Source organism: Amblyomma americanum, chromosome 5 (assembly GCF_052857255.1).
Source record: "Amblyomma americanum isolate KBUSLIRL-KWMA chromosome 5, ASM5285725v1, whole genome shotgun sequence".
NCBI lineage: Eukaryota > Metazoa > Arthropoda > Arachnida > Ixodida > Ixodidae > Amblyomma > Amblyomma americanum.
This window is the reverse complement of record NC_135501.1, coordinates 62,474,426-62,493,136: the sequence shown is the minus strand read 5'-3', so window position 1 is coordinate 62,493,136 and position 18,711 is coordinate 62,474,426. Positions and strand designations below refer to the sequence as shown.

The 18,711-nt window shown below is 41.9% G+C and overlaps 2 long non-coding RNA genes across 2 annotated transcripts; both read left to right on the top strand.

Moving 5' to 3' along the window:
* The first annotated feature begins 1,426 nt into the window (after nucleotides 1-1,426).
* LOC144134742 (uncharacterized) lies at nucleotides 1,427-5,294 on the top strand. The gene is made up of 3 exons (XR_013315234.1): nucleotides 1,427-1,456; nucleotides 5,011-5,117; nucleotides 5,247-5,294. It is a non-coding gene; the product is annotated as an uncharacterized LOC144134742 (long non-coding RNA).
* Nucleotides 5,295-5,393: 99 nt separating this feature from the next.
* On the top strand, nucleotides 5,394-8,280 carry LOC144134741 (uncharacterized). The gene is made up of 3 exons (XR_013315233.1): nucleotides 5,394-5,512; nucleotides 7,835-7,949; nucleotides 8,192-8,280. It is a non-coding gene; the product is annotated as an uncharacterized LOC144134741 (long non-coding RNA).
* The last annotated feature ends 10,431 nt before the right edge of the window (nucleotides 8,281-18,711 follow it).

The window sequence follows — 18,711 nt, the reverse complement described above, 5'->3', positions numbered from 1 at the left end:
GCAAACAGTAATCGTCTTCAGGTATCCACTGGTGCCACGCCCTGAGGGCCACTGCTCGGCGAATACCATTCATGGCCACGTTCATATCCAACAAGCTTGTCACAAACATCACACAGGTGATGATGCAGCAGCCGTTCATCATTGCTGTTGGACAGTGCTGAATTTTTTGGCGTGGTAAACGGAATCATCCACCGAAACGCGCGTCTACTGTTACTCGCCAGATTCTTGCAGTCCCACGAGGGAGAGCAGCTTTTCCGTCGGCTTCAAGTCTCCTCTTTCGTGCAGGGCCACTCGCATTGTAACGCACATTCTGCATGATCGTTTTACTACGCACCGATGCCGCACGGGACAGCGAGCTGTTGTATGTACACTCTAATGCAGCGTTCCGGCCACACACATACACACACACATACTAAAGACACACAACGCGCAGGTCGCACGCAGCGAACACTGAAGAACAAAAACCCATTCCAAAGCGCATGTTCATTCAACTCCCCACTGCGCTAACTGCGCACATATTTCCGACTGCGGGCTCGGCTAGCGCTTCGACTTCGCCATGGCTAGCCATGGCCAAGCTGCGCTGCCGCTGGTGGTAGTAACGTTCATGCAACGAAAAGAAAAAACAATATATCAAACAATTCAGGTTGTCAGCTAAAAAAGCTACCGTAAAATTAAATACATCTTATATGTTTTTGCCGTTGTGCGCCTTTGCGACATCAGCGACGTCAGCTTGAGCGCGAATACGTGAATGGCGCTATGAATTTCCCGTGTAGCTCCGTAAATTGCAAATGGCGTGGCTGCGTCGCTAACATTTAGACATGCTTGCAGAGGTAGTCGGTGCGAGCAGTTCGAAGTTCATTCGACTGGAATTGCTCAAGGAAAGTCAGCGGCACTGCATTTTTATTATTTCTGTGCATTGCGAGTGACTTTGGCGGCAGCCACTCGGCAACGTCTCCGGTTTGGCGAACTTGTGAGAAGGTGAGCCTTTTGTTCTCAAATTTTGAAAGCGGTTTTTTGTTTCTATTGTAACCCTGCGTCTCGTCGCATGTTATGTTCACGATAACATCAGTACAACGTGCATGCGCTTTCTGTCTCTATTTAGAGTAATATTGGTCGATCAGCGTAAACTTTTGGATTCAATTAAGCACGAACTGTCCATGTTGGTACTGCGTGTCGAATGTGTTTTGAGACGATTCTGAGCGGGAGATGGTGTTCTGATAATTTGTGTACTACCAGATATAGTCTAGAGATTTGAAACCATTTATCACACTGAAACAAAGTTGGAAAACTGTTTTGTGTTCATGCATCTGCTGTCCATAAACTTGACTTTTCGGCAATCATTCGCATGGCTCCTTTGGATCTGGAAAATTGACTACTGTTGCTAGGGGTGCCTGGTAGCAGAGCTCCTGGGGACGCCCAGTGTGTCATTTGTTTGTCCAAGTGCCCAGTACCAAAGGTACCATTCCTGACATTTTTTCCCAGTCCGTTAACCTCATATTCCTTGCAAATATTACAGTATGTAATCAGGTAGTAAAAAAATTGGCAACTTCTGCATATTTCACAACAGTTCAGAGAAGTGCACATGCAGCATCAGTATTCTCTCCGTAGAATTTCTGAGACCTGGATTCATTTCTTCTAGGACTGTGGCATGCAGTAGGTCAAATGTACATAAATTTATTTTCCTCTGGTGCAAAGTAAAGAGTGCAAACGTCATAAGACAAGTCTGTAGTCTGTTTCATTCTCACTGCATTTGGCCAAAGCATAATATGAAATGCTGTATGTTTTATGCCCTAGTTTCCTTTACTTTGAGCAGTAGATATTGACAGTGAATAGCAACGCAACTCCACTTGCTGACGGTTTTGCCTTCGGCAGCAAAAGAGGGAATACCTTACCCCATGTGTTATCTCGACAGACTCAAAACTGCGATGGACAGCTGCGTCCACAGCTGCTATCACCTCCCAAGTGCATGCGCTCGTAAGACACATAATAACTCTGGATTGCCATTAACATAGCCTTGCTCATTGCAGTTTCCGATAAACACCTCATAAGTGGTACTATTATGCACTCTTTTCTTTGGCACTATGTATGAGCTTCTGTTCTCGCACTTTCTAGAAATAATGCATGCAGTTTTGAAGTGCGAAAAGGGAATTTACATGTAACTATATTGTCATGTCAGTATGTTACAGCCAAATTGTACATTGATGTCAGTGCTGGTGGTTTCTTTTCATTATTTTAGGAGAATGTTATAATTTTACCTATACAAATAATAGCCCTCACTAATTAGCTGATTTTGTCATGTCCGGTATTTTGATATGCTAAGCCACCAAAGCATGATTCAGAATGTTGTCAGAACTAAAGGCACTGAGTCTTTCGTGTCAATAAAAAATGTGCTTTATACCCCTGTCACATGGCATTCCTCAAAGGCCTTTCCAGCAAAGGCGCCATTTTTCACCAAAGGAGCGAAAGCTTAAAGGAGCAGCGATGCAGCTACACGGTGCAGCCCAAAGGTGAAAGTCGTTCAGGCTTAGCACCCGCTGCTATACTCGAGGTGGCTGAAGTGAGTGTTCTAAAATTAAAGTGGTGTATTCTGTTCATTCGTTGAGCTTTGACAATTTTTTTATTCTGATTGCTTCCTTAAAAGTACTGCAACAGCTACTCTCATCAGCAGGAGCAGGTTTTGTACGTGTATTGCCTTGGCCACCATGGGCGCTCGGTGTTGCCGCAACACCTTCACTATCTTGAAATTTGAACACAAAACATAAACACCCGTACAAAAACCAAAGCCAGACACACCTTTTGTGTTTGAAAAAAATGTTTTCAAACATTATTAGCTTATCTATTATTTTTATTGCTTTTACTTTTTGACTTTGGATGGTACTGCGATCACAGCTTCTCGAATGCCGCGTCTTCAGGCTCCGAAGGTCTCGGTTGAGCGCCTTCGCCTCCAAAGCCCTTAGCGACAAAGGCGCAACATTTGTACCGGGTAGCTGCACTCCTTACGCCTTTGGATATGATTCTCAAAGGCCTTTGCGGTGCCCGTGTGACAGGGATATTAGTGTGGTATGGCTGCTTGAACACCTGTCCCTGGTATCTCACAAACTGAATAAGGAAGGGAAAAGCCTCAGGGTGCTTGCTGACGTTTCGACAAGAGGACTTGTCTTTGTCTGGCAAAGTGTTCATCATTGGTGGGGTTTAAATAAGGTTTTCACTTCGAGGCGAAAGGCCTGTTGTGTGGGACGAGAGTGCGATATGGGAAGGGCGTTACGATGGGGAGCGTGAACCTTGACCAGGCATGATAGCTGCTAAAGAAGATTAACCGGTTGACCTGCAAAACTGTGAAAACAAAAAAGCCCAATTCAGTAGAAACGAATCTCGGGGTATGAAGTTTGGATAGTGGGCTTGAATGGCTTTATGTCCAGCCGCAACAGGTGGCTTGGTATAGCTGGCTGCCTTTTCCTGAAAAACTAGGATAAAGGAATTAAGCAGCATGGCAGAATAAAATACCAGGGGGGGGGGCAAAATAATTTGAAGGAAAAAGAGAAAATGAAGGCAGGTTCGGAGAAAAGGCCAAAAGAAGGGGGAGGGGGAGGAGTATGGCAGCCAAGGTTCCGAGAAGTGATGTCAGGAGGTGCAGGGCGTAAGGTTAAAGTATAACGATAAATTAAAGAAAGCAGGAAAGGAGGGGGAAATTATGGGTTGGGAAACCTCTTATCATGTGCAAGGCCTTTTCAAATAATTATGCCAATTCCGGAATGTACAGAGCTGGCCACATTTAGTGCAAACATGTGAGCGCATGGCCGCACTCTTTAGAGGTCCACTGTGTGCGGCGCAGCCACTCATCGCTGCAAAATGGCGCAAGAGGAGATGCACCTGGATGTGGTGCTTCGTGTCATGTTACACTTCGATGTGTGGCAATGTCAGACACAGTGGCCCAAAGAGCACAGACATGTGCTCGCGTGTTCGCACTAAGAGTGGACAACCCTGTACTTGATTTTAAGTTTCCTCTGTATATGTTGACCCCAGACGAAAACAAGTTGTCTTGTCGAAACGGCAAGCACCCTGAGATTTTTCCTTCCCTTGTTCACTTTTTGAGTGTCCATAAACCATCTGCCTACTCTCTCTCTACCATGCACTCCACATCTTGTACGGTTATCTTTGTATGTATACACCAGTGATAAATCATGAAGGAAATCAAGGGAATTGTATTTGTATTGCTTAACACTTACTTTAAAGCTATATCATGAGGGTATAGTTGAAAATGTGCTACGGGGGCTTGGTTGTGTGTCGTGACTGGTTTCTCTTTATCAGGGCTACTTGACAGCCACCATGAAACGCAGGCTTTTGAAAAGTCGTTCCTCATATAAAAGAGCGTTTCCACTGTTACAATGGAAATGTTATTTGCTAAAAACTTCAATCATTGCATTTCAGGGATTGATATTTTTCAAATAACAAACCTGAAGTTCAAAACCTGTAGAAGGAACTATGTAACTTTTTTCCTGCCTTAAAAACCCAGTACTTATTTGCCAGTTTCAGGAAGGAGAGGTCTGTTTCATGGCACATACTTTCCACTACCTTGCATGAAAATTGTGCAGTACAGGCCCACCATAAAACTAGGGGCATAGTATACTGCTTGTATGCAACTACTTTGGCGTTAGACCATGCATAGCATGGTCTTAAAGTTATTCTTTTCATTTGCAACTGGTTCATAAAAGGCCTATTCTGGCAAAAGGCATTTAGCAAAATTATCTTCCTCTGAATGCTTTTAAGGATAACTTTAGTTCATTCAGGAAAATATATAGTGACAATATCTCTTAAAGGCATGATTGTCCATATTAGCTCTTGTTACCTCACAGTATTTAGTTTTGTGCCTCCAGCATCACTGACTTGCATCATATGTTAAATAGAGTAGTATAAAGCTCGCTGTTAGTTTAAACCACAACTCATGATGGGGCTGTGCACTTTTTGTTGTGTTACATGAAATATACTTATGTATGAAACAATTTCTTTCAGCTGCACCTCACATGATTCAAATTCCATCAGAAGAAAGGCTGCAACACAACATTGCTCACTACCTGTTGCTTTCCCAGCACATAACATGCCATAACAGCACATAGCAGGTAAGATGTGAACAAAAACAGTGCATGTATATGTTCCACACATGCATTTTGTGTACTACCAACACTATGATATGATTAACTATGTCATGTAAGAGAGAGCACACAAATCATTTTTTGTATATATTGCAGCATGGTTATTTCAAGTTTTAAACTGGCCATTGAAACGACCCATTGTATTAAAAGAACGTCTTGCTGGGCAAGTTGGTACATCTTTGCTGGGCAAGTTGGTACATCTTTGGATTACAGGCGCGAAAACAGACAGACCACGGCACAGACCGATGGCACTGGGGATCGAACTCCACACCTACCGCTTGCGAGGCAGATGCTCGGACCACTAGGCCACTCCTGCGGTCCCCCCACTGATGTTGCTTACACCAGGCGCTGTTAAAGCCCCGGTATGTATGTTAAATGTATTTTAGAAAACCATTCACTTCCAAAGTACCATTTCATCTTTATAGCAAAACCACAGTTCGCCTAGCTAGACAAACCTGCTGCATACAAGCCAGCAGAAGGGTTGCACATACATGCTTCGTTAGGAAAACATAAAAATCAAGCAGAGCCTGCCCTTCATGGTGCATTATACCCTGATTTTGAGCAATGATCAAGATAGGCAGATGGTCATTTCATTGAACACTTGCATGATACATTCGTAGAATCGAAAAGACAAGTACTATTGCCAAATCTTCAAACAGTGTTTATTTTCAGAGAAAACATATCATGAAAAAAGTGTTGGATTAGTTATGGTGCACCTTGTATGGGGAAAGGGGCTCCCACTTTGTGAAAGGCTTAATTTTGGAATAACGACAGCGTTTAAACTAGTTGGGTTACCATGTTTAGATAGTGGATGTGCTCAAAAAGACACTGGAAGTAAGCGCACTGTGTGGAAATCTCTTTCTGTATCCTTGTCTTTTCGAGCGCTTTTACGATCTAAACTTAATTTTGCAAGAGAGCAAGAAAAACAAATATTTAAATTCTGATAATTAAGGATAAAAGATCATGTTTCATTGTGTTGCTTAAAGTGTACATTGTATCACTATTGCTGTATTGCAGCACTTCTGTCGTGGCCTTGCATTGCAGCCTCTTGACTTTTGTTTATATAATAGGCAGTCCTTTTTTTCATTCGATTGCAACACTTTAGGAGTTACTACAGAGTTGCGTGGTAGCGAACTCTCAGATTAACGGTTTGCATTATTACGCCCGCATAACTTGCTAAGTGTTTCACTGCAGTCTTGTTACTAGAACAGCCTCTTGAAAGTATTCAGCCTGGTGGTCATTGAGGGTTACTGTTCACATATCAAAATGCCGGATCAGCTGTATACTCTTTACAGCTACCAGAACTATGGTACATTTCATGACATGCTGGCTGAAGAGTGCTGGAGCACCAGACTGGGGATTTGGATGAAACAATTTTCAAATGTGTGCTCGGTATCACGCTGTTTTGTTCCAGTTGTGGAGAGGTTTTCTTTTCAAATTTGTTCTGTCAAACATTTAAATTTTGGGTAATATGTTGTTGCCTTTCTCTTGTGTTCTCTTTGTTGTTGAGGTTTAGTATTTTTGGCACAAGCACTCCACTCTATTACTTTTCAGTATAATTTAAAATTTGTTGGGCACGTCATGAAGAATAATACTTCTACTTGAATAATCTGCATGTGTTTATGTTCTCATTGTTGATATAAAAACTTAGTTGAGACAGCTTGTATTTTAGCTCTGGCTAGAATTTTTAGGAGAGCCTCAGTAACATAATCACATGACCAACACAAACTTGGTATTATTGTTTGTGCAATGAAAAACAGTTTTAAAATAGTTATTAACAGCTGTCAGTGTAGGACTGGCCTAAAATGTTTTGTGCTCTATGTAGCTCTTCTCTGAGGCAGGATTAATTCATCTGCACCTGCAGCCTGATACCGCCAAGATACCAATTCTTGGGTGAACTTATGATTTTTTTTCACTGAGCAAACTTGCATCATCTTGAAGCATGGAACTTGAGCTGATTCTTAACAGCTCTAGTGTAGCGAATTTCATTATCCTCATTGCTTAGTTTACATTCACCTCAGGACAATGGCCTTTTCCAGTTTAATTATCTGTGTCTTGCACCAGCTACATGCCACACTATCAGAAATCACCTGATCTTATCTAGTGAGCTTATAATCAGCTATCTCCTGCTATATTTTCCTTAGGGTGAAATTCATTTTGTTGCGATACAATGCACAAGCTGTTTCCTGGCGTGGTGCTCAGCTTATCTGGAATGAAATGCTTGGGAAATGGGTCTCTGATTTCACCTTGAGTAGACGAAATTAACTTGTGCTAAGGCACTCTTTGGCCACAGATGCCCTTGTGCCATTAAAATCCATCAAATTCATTATGTTGCCCTAAGATACCATTGGTGATTCATTCTCTGCATTGTATGCCCTGGCCAGATCCATTTTCTTCTTTTAATTTCTGCCAGAATATTAACAACTTCCTTGTTCATCCCTGTTATGGTTTCACTCGGTCAGTTGTTCTATTAATAATTATAATCACTTTATTGAAAACATATTTTGGGCTAAATGGCATCAAGTTTGCCACTCTGCATAATAATATATATGTTTGGTCTTGTATGTCTTTACTTGTGTGGTAATGTTTATTTTGTGCTCACTGTCTAAACAACCTTATTTGCCTATGATATCCTAAGCCCTTCTATACCTATTTTCCTTCCCCCTGGCTCTTTTTCTTTTCAGTCATTCCTCCTCTTTCCTTTACACCGGCCATTGGTCACAAGGCTGCTGTGGGAACGACAGTCAGCACTGGGCCCTTTTTTGTTCATGGAACCTGCACTGCTACTATTAGCACATAGTACGTTATCAGTATTTTTGTGATACTGCATTTATTGTTATTTATGAAGTAGTTGGCTAAGGCAATGGTAGCAGTGTTGGATATTGCAATATATTAAGCATATATCTCACTTGCAATATATCAGTGTGTTCACTATTACACTACCCTCTATTTCTTTCAGTTCAGTTATTTGGCTATAGATACATTGTGCTGCTTTCCTAGTTTAGTCCACTCAAACTAAAACTTTGCTCTTTGTGTCACAGGTAGAATCTACAATGATTGCTGCTCTGTGTCTTGTAAGCAGGAGGCAGTGTTCAATGGAGCCATGAACTTTCCTTGGAATTGAAAAGCCCTTGCCGTATTATGCGCTGAACCACGAGTGTGAAGAGGAAAATGTCACGCCTTGGATTTCTGCTGAGGTGAGCCATTGCGGTGAATCCACCAGCGCGAAAGACAGGGATGAGAAAGGAGACAGGACAGGTGCTGACTCGCGACTAAAGTTTATTGGCGTGAACAGGAAATATATAAACAGCCAAGCAATACCATAAACCATGCAGTTACAGATAAGCATACAGGACAACATAAGTCAAAAAACGCCCTCAACATTTCCCTGATCGAGGTAGTCCAACTCATTGTGTGTTAACACGATAGACAAAACACACATTCTTCACGGAGTCATAAGATGTGTCTAGCCTCGATAATCTCCCATTTAATCTCTCTGAATTTACTGCCAAAAGGAAAGGGTAGCAGACTTCACATCCCGTGCAGTGTACAGCAGAGTTACCCCAACCACCTAGACAAGCCCCTACCCTCTTGTGTTCCTGTAGTCTTACATTCATACACCTTCCAGTTGCACCTACGTAAACCAGACTACAAGATAATAATATTTGATACCACATTCATTTTACAAGGTGCATATACATTTCACTCTACACGTGTACTTTTCTCGAGCCACATTCATAGAATTATTCTTAAAATTTTACGTGCTTTAGACAACGTATTAGGGGCCGAGAAAGCCACTTTTACATCATACCTTCTGGCCACATTTTTCAAATTGTGCGACAATTTATGTACATACGGTAACACAACTGGTCTTTTGGCATCTCGCTGGCTGGCCCCAGCCTGATTGTGCCGGTCACCGCAAAACTGTCTCAGCTTCTTTAACAATTTATCATATGCTCTTGCAGTAACAAGGTTTGGAAATCCTGCGTTCGTTAACCTTAAATCCTGCTCTTGGAAACTAGTCGTCATGCTGTGAAAGCATAATTTCATCAATTCTGAGCCCGCGCTAGAAAGTGCAATGCTATCTTTCACTAGCTTGGAATGGTCGACATGTAGCCGGGTAGCAGCTTAACACTCGCCAGCACACATGAAGTGTGCTGAACATCAAGGTAAGGTCCAGAAACCACAGCTCTTTTTCTTGGGACATTTGCTCCAAGGTAAACCTGAGATAAAGGCCTTGCTCCTTAAACAACTTGAGAAGATGTACAGGTCCCGAACTATCACAACCTTTATAAAAGACCAGAAAATCATCGACATAGCAAAAGACTTTTCCCCCAGCCCATGCACATTCTGGACAATTATTCTATCCACCCTACTCAAGAAAATATTGCTTAGCACAAGGTCAACCTTCGAACCACTACATATTCGAGACTTTAGAACACATACCGCACTGCGCTACTCTACAAACATGCTCTTCAAATAAATGCTATTCACTAACATGCTCTTCAGATAAAATTCAGAAAAGGATTCATGCAAAATTATCTCTGGTTATTTGCAAAAGCATCTGTCTACTTCGCATCTTGAAGATCCATTTCTTGTACTCAATTCGCAGTGTGGTTGAGTATCTTAAGAATGACAATCCAGCGGATTGTCTTGTGATTAGTGTCGATGTAGAACTATTTTATTCTATCCCGTATGAAGATCTTGTGAAAAGCTTATGAATGTGTATATCGGAGCACAACGATGAGCTCGTGTTTAGGAACGGGTGTGTACCATAAGTCTTTTTTGGCACTTGCCTCTTTTTATTTGAAGTGAAGAGCATGTTTGTGAAGTATGGCAGTGCGGCATATGTTCAAAAGTCTGCTAAATGTATCGATTCGAAGGTTGCCCCTGTGCTAAGCAATATTCTCTTAAGCAGGGTGGAAGGAATGATTGCCAAGAAATTGCATGGGCTGGGGGAAATCTTTCACTACGTCTATGATTTTCTGGTCTTTTACAAATGTTGTGATAGTGTGGGACCTGTACATATTGTGAACTTGTTTAAGGAGCAAGGCCTTTGTCTTAAGTTTACCTTGGAGAAAATGTCCCAACAAAAAGAGCTGCGGTTTCTGAACCTTACCTTGATGTTCTGCACACGCCATGTGTGCTAGCGATATTCACCCAGGAGTGTTAAGCAGCTACTTGACTGTTGGTCGAACGATTCTAAGCTAGTGAAAGATAGCATTGCGTCGTCAAGTCTAGGCTCGGTATTGGTGAAGCCATGCTTTTACAGCGTGACAACTGGTTTCCAAGAGAAGATTTTAAGGCTAATGAAAGCATGATTTCCCAACCATGCTATTGCAGAAGCGTGCGATGAATTGTTAAAGCTGTGCATATAAGATTGGGCAAGTTGGTCTGACATGCTAAAGATAGGAATGGCGCAGCATCAAGTAACGAGGACAACAGGAGAGCACACCCACGCACAAGTGCCATCCTTGGAGCGGATGCAGAATCTAAGAGCGTGTACTTGACATTCAGCGTTGGCAGCCAAGGATCGGGCTCGTTCAATCTCTAGCGTTCAAATCCGCGTTTCCTCGTTTCCTTGACTGTCAACGCTGAATGTCAAGCACGCGCTCTTGGATTTTGTATCTGCTCCAGGGTTGGCACTTGTGCGTAGGTATGCTGTCCTGCTTTCATCGTTACTTGATGCTGTGCCATTCTTCCCTTTAGCATGTTAAAAGCTGAAACCCCTTCGCAGGGACTGGCATGATCAGGCTGGGGCCAGCCAGTGAGATGCCAAAAGACTGACTGTGTTACTGTACATACATAGATTGTTGCAAAATTTGAAAACTGTGGCCAGAAGGTATGACGTAAAAATGGTGTGTTCGGCCCCTAATAAGTTGTCTACAATCTGTAAAATTGTTAATAATTTTGTGAATTTCATTAGGGAAAAGCACATGTGTCGAGTGAAACGTGGCAACATATATGTGCCTTGCAACCATTGCATGCATTGCATACCAATATCATGTGGTTGGGTTTATGTTGGTGAAACTGGAATGTGTATCAATGTAAGACTACAGGAGCATGAGAGGTATTTGGGTATTGGTAGGGGTTGTAACTTATCTGGATATTACAAGGGATGTGAAGGCTGCTAGCCATTCCTTTCGGCAACACGCATTTTGGCACTACGTTCACAGCAGATTAACCAGAAAATTATCGAGGCTAGACACATCTTATGACTCGGTGACGAATGTGTGAGTGGGCTGCCCATAGCGTTAACATGCAACGGGTTGGACTGTCTAGATGAGAGGAATGTTAAGGTCAATCTTTTACTTATGTTGTGATGTAGCTTATGTGTAATTGTGTAGTTTGTGGCGTGTGGCTTTTCTGTATACTCTCTGTTCACTTCAATAAACTTCAGTTGCGAGTCAGTGCCTGTTTTGTTTCTTTTCTCGTCCCTGTCTCGTGCTGATAGATTCAAGTACTTGTAGAGTAGATTCACTGAATTGTGTACTTGCAGAGGCTTGTGAAAAAAACGAGAGGAATTTTCTTTCTTTTATGTGGAATGGAGGTTGAAATTTTTTTACTTAAATGTTTGCAGCATTAAATTCTATTCGGAAAGGTAAAACCCACTTTATTGTACATTTTGTGTGCAATGGTGCCGGTGGCTGCATGCAACTGAAAACATTCGTCCAGGTTATCTAGCTAGCGTCCTTCTTCCTTGTGCCACATTTCCTGAAATAATATTTTGTCAGATTTATTTCAATCAGAATTTCTAAGAACATATTGGTGATCACATAATGGTGATCACAAAATTTGATGATCACATATGACATAATTCAAAGCGTGATCATTGGTATTTTTTAGTCTGGGGCAGTACAATGAGAAGTACATAGTATATAGTAAAATGAAATATGACCAGTCTAACATAAACAAAACTACTTTTTTTAAGGAAAATTTTGCTACCGAAGTGCTGGAGTGACATGGCATTATGAAGATGTGGACAGTGTGCTGTATTCATGATGGCACGAGAACTTGCGTACAGTGCTTCAGGCAACTGGTGAGTACCTTGGTGCTGTGCTTCTGCTAATGTAGCCAAATTATGTTTTTAATCTAAGAGTGTATCTGAAAACTTAAGCAAAAATTGAGTAGTATTTAGATATTCTTGCACCAGATACCACTGTGAGAATTAGTTATTAATGATTTGTCTCACATGTACCCTTTGAGAACGCTTGAAGACTCGAGCTTGTCTTTCAAGGATCTGTCATGCATAGCCAGGAAAAGGTCGCTCAAATTGGGGGCAATGCAAGAGCCGATACAAATCCCTTGCTTTTGTATGAATCTGGAGCCGTTCCAATCAGTTACTGTAAATTTTAGGTGCGTGCATAGCAGCTCAATGCATATTACTTAATTACTTAATTACTGCGCGCTCTGAGGATTGTAAATCTGAAAGCCATGCTATAGAACGCCCCTTACTTTCACCATCCATGTGTTTTCCTTATGAAACGGAAGATCTATTTCTTCAGAAAGGCGCTTATTGTACCAATGTCATTAGCAACTTAGCCTACACGAAGGCGTGTCCATGTAATCATTTGTTGCGTTAAGCCCTATAATATTGCTCAAGTTCAACGGTGCTGGTTGGCGTAAAAGATATTTTCTTTTTAAAGAAATAATCTTATAATAGGCGCACGACAATGCTAAGAATGTATTAGAAGACAATCTTTCAGAAAGGCGACCACGCTGCTCAGGTGGCGCGCTTTGAAGGCCCGAGATGTAAGATGTGCAAAGCAGAGATGTGGGGAAATTCTTAGGTGACACTACGGTCACACGAAAGCTTCACTCGCACAGTGTTCCCAGGAATTCGAGAAAGTAAGATGCGCCGAGCATCAATTCTCTGAAGTTGTTAGATGACACGGCGCATCTTTGCGAATGAAGAACGCAATTTCTTTACAATAAGTGATATGCGAACAACATAATCAAAATGCTCAATGTGAACTTTTTACTGTCTGGGAAGCCTTGTTCGAGCTATATGTGATGTTCTCTCATGAGAACAGCGCGGCTAGAGACACACGAGGACCCCAGATATAGAAAGACAAGAACCGGTGCCTCATAATTTTGTTTTAAAAACATGTCATGTAGTTCCGCTTGCAATCGCATCGCTTGCTGTACTCCTATAGATGACCACATTCATTATTCAATATTTTCAAAGCATCCATTTGGCCCTCAAATTGAAGCACTTCCCCGTCAAACGATTAAAAATGCGATGCAACTCGAAGGTATCTTGTACATAACCTTCTGTTGGCATGCCGTGTGCCTGAAGGCTTGTATACTGATTCAAGACTGACGTTTTCTCCAGTGGATTGCCAGGAACCGTTTTTGAGGCTTCCTAGAAGCGAGAAAAGCTGCATCAAACTCCTACCTCGAAGCAATCTACTTGAAGTGTCTCTGAAAGGGGCTCTCAATAAAGTTGCGGTAGGTGTAGGATGTTTCTCCTCTTATGCGTCAGTATGCGTAGCGTCGTTCTCTTACTCGGTGCTCTAAAAATGCATTCTGTACTCTACTCAGTTCCTTCACCAAAACGCAAGCCCAGAACGAAACTCTCACAGCACTTAACAGGGTATAAATTTAATTCTGACACCTTTCGTTATTAATTTTTTCCGCAAGCCATTAGGGAATAGAAAATGTTACTTGAAAATGTTGCTAACTCTGAGTCTTTCGGCAGTTTTCTTCGTAACCTGTCATAATTGTTACCTTGAACCTTTTAGTCAGGCATTGCACGTGTTTTTTTCCGAAGAAATATTTTTCCACACTGCGCTTTATAATGTGTTGCTTAAAATTCTGTCATGTATTTTGAAACTGACTCCAACGGTTATTCATTTTACAATTTTATTTCAGTTGTGGCAACCTTGTTTGTGATTTTTCTTTCCTTTGCGACGTACCTAAAAAAGAAAAACCAACTGTTTTTCAAAGCAACCAAACCAACAAAAAAGAAAACCATTCCTGCAACAGCCTGGAAAGAGGATAGCAGTATGTTTCAAATAAAATACTAAAAAAAATAAAAGACGCTGCTTAAGAAATATCGTGCAGCAAGAATTTTTTTAAATGCGCTTTGTAGAAGCTGAGTATTTTGTACTGAAAATTTGAATTTCCGCGTCTTCGAACCTTAGTGTTTCCCTGGTTACTTTTTATGCGGTGAAATGTCAGCGCTGCTACACCGGCCCCACTCACTCGGCCCCTTCTCCATCTGCCTACGCGGAAGAATTCCCCGGGGGTCGGAGTTGCTAGGTGAACCAGCGATAGTAGCCCGCTGCTGATGTAACAAATAACACCATCTGCCGGGCTAGATGGTTGCGATCCATATGTATCAGCAGCGCGAACACAAAAAGGAAGGAGAAGATAGTACAGAGCGCTGAAATTACAACTTTTATTTGAACGAAAACTGAACCCGCACTTTTATACACACACCAAGAAAAGCCAAACAAGAGGGAGTGGTCAAGCCACGCGAAAAAACTGGGGCCCACACGATTTACAGGGCATCAAAAGATAACAGGAATCACACTATACAAAGAGATCAAAGATATAGAGCATGAATGACATGTGTAAACGAAATGGAAAAACAGGGCTGAGTATGCGCGAGTGACCAAACAGAGTTGAGGGCGCGATTTTGCTAAAAAAAAAACATGAGACGGCGAGAATACGAAAAAAAAAGCGAAACGAAGGATGAGCGCCAAAAAATTAACACGCCTAGAACGAAAAAGCGACATGTGGAGTGTGCCTCTAAAAACCGGGTAAAATCAGATAAAACCAGAGAGGAAGGTGATTTCTTTTTGAGATAATGAAATAGAAGCGGTGCTAACGCAACCTTCCTTAAGCCCTGAGATGTGCTGCTTCAATGATTTCGCGCGTTATTTGGTTTTTATGTTTTTTCAAGACAGTTGCCTTCTTAAAGTTAGGAATGCATTTCTTTTTGCTGTCACATACCCGGCAATGTGCGGGCAAGTTCCTCAATGGCGCCCCAGTTAAGTCGTTCTTGTGTTCTATTAACCTTTCATTTAAACATCTTCCTGTTTGGCCTATGTAAGCCTTACCGCAGGTTAAAGGGATGGAATACACGGCACGCACCACACAAGGCACAAAAGGGTCTCGGTGCCGGGTTGTACAGCTACTGTTCTTTTTCTTTTTGTTCACTTTGTTGCACAGGCTGGACAAGCGCAGTGGGGCTGAAAAGACAACGTCTACACCTGCTTTTTTACCAATTTTCTTAAGATTATGAGATATTTGGTGCAGATACGGCAAAACGGCAACCCTCTTGTTCCGCTGTCGCGTGTCATTCCGGGCTTCCTTATCATGCTTCATACCTATCAGGACTTTTTTGCTATTGACGACAGGAGAGATTGCGGGTACCCTGATTGCGTCAGCCTGAACACCTGATTCGAAAAACTGTCATGCAACTTGTGTTCACAAGATTTTGTGAGTGCTTTTATAAAAGTTGACTTCACGATGTTCCTTTTTAGAAGTTATGAGTGGGCTGAGTCGTAAGGCAGGATGGGCTTATTGGCTCTTGGTTCAAATAACCACCAGACGTGGCTCTCTCCGAAAAAAAACCTCTAACTCTAGAAACCGCATTGCGTTTTGTTCTGGGAATTCATGGGTAACTTCGAGAGGTAATAAAGTATTAGAAAAAACGTGGAGGACTTGAGTTGCTTCTGTTTCAAATGCTTCAGAGTCGCAATATAGGAGAACCAGGAAGTCATCAACGTACCGGAAAATTTTGAGAACGCTTGAAGAATCGAGCTTGTCCTTCAAGGATCTGTCATGCATAGCCAGGAAAAGGTCGCTCAAAATGGGGGCAATGCAAGAGCCGATACAAATGCCTTGCTTTTGTATGAATCTGATATGCATTGAGCTGCTATGCACGCACCTAAAATTTACAGTAACGGATTGGAACGGCTCCAGATTCATACAAAAGCAAGGGATTTGTATCGGCTCTTGCATTGCCCCCAATTTGAGCGACCTTTTCCTGGCTATGCATGACAGATCCTTGAAAGACAAGCTCGAGTCTTCAAGCGTTCTCAAAGGGTACATGTGAGACAAATCATTAATAACTAATTCTCACAGTGGTATCTGGTGCAAGAATATCTAAATACTACTCAATTTTTGCTTAAGTTTTCAGATACACTCTTAGATTAAAAACATAATTTGGCTACATTAGCAGAAGCACAGCACCAAGGTACTCACCAGTTGCCTGAAGCACTGTACGCAAGTTCTCGTGCCATCATGAATACAGCACACTGTCCACATCTTCATAATGCCATGTCACTCCAGCACTTCGGTAGCAAAATTTTCCTTAAAAAAAAAGTAGTTTTGTTTATGTTAGACTGGTCATATTTCATTTTACTATATACTATGTACTTCTCATTGTACTGCCCCAGACTAAAAAATACCAATGATCACGCTTTGAATTATGTCATATGTGATCATCAAATTTTGTGATCACCATTATGTGATCACCAATATGTTCTTAGAAATTCTGATTGAAATAAATCTGACAAAATATTATTTCAGGAAATGTGGCACAAGGAAGAAGGACGCTAGCTAGATAACCTGGACGAATGTTTTCAGTTGCATGCAGCCACCGGCACCATTGCACACAAAATGTACAATAAAGTGGGTTTTACCTTTCCGAATAGAATTTAATGCTGCAAACATTTAAGTAAAAAAATTTCAACCTCCATTCCACATAAAAGAAAGAAAATTCCTCTCGTTTTTTTCACAAGCCTCTGCAAGTACACAATTCAGTGAATCTACTCTACAAGTACTTGAATCTATCAGCACGAGACAGGGACGAGAAAAGAAACAAAACAGGCACTGACTCGCAACTGAAGTTTATTGAAGTGAACAGAGAGTATACAGAAAAGCCACACGCCACAAACTACACAATTACACATAAGCTACATCACAACATAAGTAAAAGATTGACCTTAACATTCCTCTCATCTAGACAGTCCAACCCGTTGCATGTTAACGCTATGGGCAGCCCACTCACACATTCGTCACCGAGTCATAAGATGTGTCTAGCCTCGATAATTTTCTGGTTAATCTGCTGTGAACGTAGTGCCAAAATGCGTGTTGCCGAAAGGAATGGCTAGCAGCCTTCACATCCCTTGTAATATCCAGATAAGTTACAACCCCTACCAATACCCAAATACCTCTCATGCTCCTGTAGTCTTACATTGATACACATTCCAGTTTCACCAACATAAACCCAACCACATGATATTGGTATGCAATGCATGCAATGGTTGCAAGGCACATATATGTTGCCACGTTTCACTCGACACATGTGCTTTTCCCTAATGAAATTCACAAAATTATTAACAATTTTACAGATTGTAGACAACTTATTAGGGGCCGAACACACCATTTTTACGTCATACCTTCTGGCCACAGTTTTCAAATTTTGCAACAATCTATGTATGTACAGTAACACAGTCAGTCTTTTGGCATCTCACTGGCTGGCCCCAGCCTGATCATGCCAGTCCCTGCGAAGGGGTTTCAGCTTTTAACATGCTAAAGGGAAGAATGGCACAGCATCAAGTAACGATGAAAGCAGGACAGCATACCTACGCACAAGTGCCAACCCTGGAGCAGATACAAAATCCAAGAGCGCGTGCTTGACATTCAGCGTTGACAGTCAAGGAAACGAGGAAACGCGGATTTGAACGCTAAAGATTGAACGAGCCCGATCCTTGGCTGCCAACGCTGAATGTCAAGTACACGCTCTTAGATTCTGCATCCGCTCCAAGGATGGCACTTGTGCGTGGGTGTGCTCTCCTGTTGTCCTCGTTACTTGATGCTGCGCCATTCCTATCTTTAGCATGTCAGACCAACTTGCCCAATCTTATATGCACAGCTTTAACAATTCATCGCACGCTTCTGCAATAGCATGGTTGGGAAATCATGCTTTCATTAGCCTTAAAATCTTCTCTTGGAAACCAGTTGTCACGCTGTAAAAGCATGGCTTCACCAATACCGAGCCTAGACTTGACGACGCAATGCTATCTTTCACTAGCTTAGAATCGTTCGACCAACAGTCAAGTAGCTGCTTAACACTCCTGGGTGAATATCGCTAGCACACATGGCGTGTGCAGAACATCAAGGTAAGGTTCAGAAACCGCAGCTCTTTTTGTTGGGACATTTTCTCCAAGGTAAACTTAAGACAAAGGCCTTGCTCCTTAAACAAGTTCACAATATGTACAGGTCCCACACTATCACAACCTTTGTAAAAGACCAGAAAATCATAGACGTAGTGAAAGATTTCCCCCAGCCCATGCAATTTCTTGGCAATCATTCCTTCCACCCTGCTTAAGAGAATATTGCTTAGCACAGGGGCAACCTTCGAATCGATACATTTAGCAGACTTTTGAACATATGCCGCACTGCCATACTTCACAAACATGCTCTTCACTTCAAATAAAAAGAGGCAAGTGCCAAAAAAGACTTATGTTACACACCCGTTCCTAAACACGAGCTCATCGTTGTGCTCCGATATACACATTCATAAGCTTTTCACAAGATCTTC